This window comes from Psammomys obesus, unplaced genomic scaffold (assembly GCF_907164565.1).
Source record: "Psammomys obesus unplaced genomic scaffold, mPsaObe1.curated_primary_1811, whole genome shotgun sequence".
Taxonomy (NCBI): domain Eukaryota; kingdom Metazoa; phylum Chordata; class Mammalia; order Rodentia; family Muridae; genus Psammomys; species Psammomys obesus.
Genome location: NW_026596199.1, coordinates 3,738 through 7,474, shown reverse-complemented (window position 1 = coordinate 7,474; position 3,737 = coordinate 3,738).

The window sequence follows — 3,737 nt, the reverse complement described above, 5'->3', positions numbered from 1 at the left end:
ATAACTTTGAAATTTTAGCATTATATAAAAATCATTTTGAACCAGGGTTGAATCATATATCTTGTAAAATGTAACTTTGAACTATTATAAAAATTCATAAAAATGAGACTTGTTGCTGTCCTAGTCTAAAAGGAGATAAAATTAACAGAGAATTAATTATGATTAAAGTTGTTTTTACCATGTGGTCACCTTAATGTTTACAGTTTAATTTTAAGATTTTTTTTGAGAGTATAAAAAGAAACCGGAGAGTATTCTTAGTGAGATAGCAGGCAGAGAGAAACAGACAAGACTTTGAGAAAAGAGCAATAACAAATAGTTTTCTACTTCACAGATCGCTCTTAGTGTTACTGGATATTACTGGATATAAGACATTTGAGTAGGGCAAATATAGGTGTAGGAGCCAAAGGTTTCCCTAAGAGCAGAGACTATGAGGAAGCCTTTCCTGTGATTATGAAAGGGGAAACGGAAATGGACATGAGGCCAGTAAGCCAAGTAGCAGAGCAGGTTATGGGTTTAGCCTGGCCCAGCCATAGGACCTTGGTACCTGGTACCAGGGCTTTACCAGGAGTAAGGCCGAGTTCTCATAGAGGGAATTCATCCTCAGGAAAGGATAGGGTCAGATAGGTAGCTTTAGAATGGAGTAAGGTGCTCAGTGGCCTTTTAGGATCTACAGGAGACTGCAGTTTTGCAGCTCTGAAAAGAGTGGGACAGAAACAGAGTAGTAGTAAAAACAGCTGGCAGTGGGGAGACCACAGAGTTTTCTTGTTTGTTTGTTTTTATAACTAAGATAGCTGCCAATCGTATGACTGCCCTAAGTTAAGATGGTGGTGAAACCATGTGCTTGCCCTTAGTGGAGATGGCAATGAAGCTGTGACTCCACCCTCCTTATCCCAAAATCAACATGGCGGCTATCCATGTGTGGTGTGTGACCATAGAGTCATAACGAGACCAGGTGCTTGCTGGTGGGAAGGCTGTCCCGGGCCCAGTTTGAAACTCTGCATGCATATGGCGTGGATGATCAGAAGTCTGTGCTACTGAAAACCCTCTTCTGTAAGCCTCCTCTGGTGGCAGGTGTTCCATGGGAGATTTAAAACTTCACCCCTGGGCCAGAGGAAGTGGCACAATCTACAGCCATCTGTGTGTGCGCAGGGTCCCCAGCAATTGCTTACCTAACTGCAATAGGTTAGAAGCAGTCTGTGTCTGTGTCTGAAGCAGCAGTTTCAGCATATGGCCTGAGCCTTTTAGTTTCCCCAATGTGATTTTGGTGCAGCGTGAGTGTCCACCATGTCTGCAGTGCTCAGAACACATGACAGGATGCTGAGTCTGAGCAGCCATGAGCAGACGGACAGGAGTGTGTGGTAAGCACAAGGCAGTTGAGGGAGAGTGTAAGTTTTAAGTCATATATGGTTGAGTGGTGGTTAGAGATAGGTAGAACAGAAAAAAAGATCTGTTTCCAGCATCATGGTCTGATTAAGGGTCACAGGTATACCAGACCAGGTGGTACCAGGAGAGCCTTTCCCAACGCACTAATGTTAGGACAAATGAAATGATGATGTGTACAACAGATTTCATTTGAAAGAGGTTTATTAGATGGAGATAGAGAGTGAGAGAGAAGGAGAGAACAAGACATGATAGGGGAAAGATAATGGAGTACCCTGACAGAGAAAGGGGAGAGAACAAGAGAGTGAGAGAGTAAGAGAGTAAGAGGGCAAAAATGCAAGAGAGGGACAAAGAGGCTGGCTGATTCTTTTAAGGAGCAACTTGAACACACTGCCAGGTGTGACTACATGGCAGGGGACACATGACAACATCATAGGTTGCTAGGTAACCCAGAAACAGGCTTCCTAAAAACAAACACTTACGTCTTCTGGAGGTATCTCTATTCCTGATATCAAGCTATACTATAGAGTAACAATAATAAAAACTGCATGGTACTGGCATAGAAACAGACTGGTGGATCAATGGAATCAAATCAAAGACCCAGAAATAAACACACACACCTATGGACACCTAATTTTGACAAAGATCCCAAAATCATACAATGGAAAAAAGATAGCACCTTTAACAAATGGTGGGAGAATGATCTTTCCCTCTGGTGTCCTCCATCAGCCTATACGGCTCAGGCATCTATTCTTTTTTTCTCCATCCTCTAGTTCTTCTTGGTTGTACCATAGAGTCTCAGACAGTACCAAGTTGTGGTATGTCACCAGAATTTCAATAGGCCCCACAGGTCTTAGGTCATTTGTCTCTCAGCCAGGCCAGCAGACTGACAATGGAAGAGAACAATTTGTAGGGGAAGCCAAATATCTTCTAGAAAGGTGTGGGTCTCTGCTGGATAAGGATGAAGTTGGTCATCTCTGGATAGACAATCATTTGCACTCCATCTATGAGGATAGAGCCTTTTTCTCAGCAGAGTTCTGAAATGTCTCCCCTTATTTGAGTAACTCCAGGTCTTGCAATGAGGTCACATGTCCCTAAGGGCCCATTACAGGCCAGACATTCCCTTGATAAGGAAAGTGCTCTAACAAGCATCTTGGAATACCTAAAAATGCCCCACCCTGCTAAGAACCATAGTCCAGCAGTGACATTCAATTGTACATGGAGATCTCCCCCCATAGGATATATAAGTACTGTATTTTCCTTCTTGTGATAGGACCATTTAAGTATCCCTGATTTCGTGAATGTTGGGATGCGTAAGCAGGCATCTCTATGGCCAGTCCCCAAGGGACCTGTCAAAAGGGACATCAGGCATCTTTGAGGCCATCTGCGGATCACCTGCAACCACCTGCACATACTCTGGGTCACCTTGTGAAAGAACTCGTACTCCCTTCTCTCTCTCTCTCTCTTTCTCTTTCCTAGCCTGCCCAGAGACAGTCTCTGTGACCCCTCTCCCTTCCATTAAGAAAATCCCACACATGGAACCAGTCACCTGTGTGATTTAAGAATCGGCCATATGACTCCACTGCACAATCCTAACACTGACCTCAGTGAATCAAACACATTCACTCCTGAAATTCCTTCCTCTGCCAAGAATTTATATTGCCATTGATTTTACATGCATAAAGGTACACACATTCATGTTTTCTCAATTCAAGACCTGATGAGAGTCTTCATTTTTCTTCCACAGAGTCCTCTGTGTGGCAGCTCATTGGGTCTGGGCCTCACTGGGCCTTTGTCTTGGCTGCAAACTGACAGGGAATAAAGTCTGGCCCACACCTCTGTTGTGGTGAGCATAGCAACTTGACCAAGAGCTGTAACGCTTTGGTACCTGTCATAGGCTTTGGAGAGCCCAAGCTTCCATTGACCCTGGTGACCTCATGCTAAAAGAGATAAACTGTAACACTTATGGAAAACCTTTTCTACACCCCTTAGTGCACTCAGGCCTCACCCTAAGGTGCTCTAGTTGCCCCTGAAAGAAACGGAACCCCATTCTTCATCTGGAACCCAAGTTCCAGGATCCCAGCTGGAATCCAGGCCCCTGGCAAAATGGAGAATGACAGGAAGGCCTAGACTTCTTTTCTCTTTTAGAAGTCCTCTTTTGGTTGTGGAGAAAGGGGAACCCTCCTCCACTGCTGGTGGGAATGTAAACTGGTTCAACCACTCTGGAAATCTATCTGGCGCTTTCTAAGACAATTAGGAATAGTGCTTCCTCAAGATCCAGCTATACCACTGCTAGGTATATACCCAAAGTTTGCTCAAGTACACAAAAGGGATATTTGCTCAACCATGTTTATAGC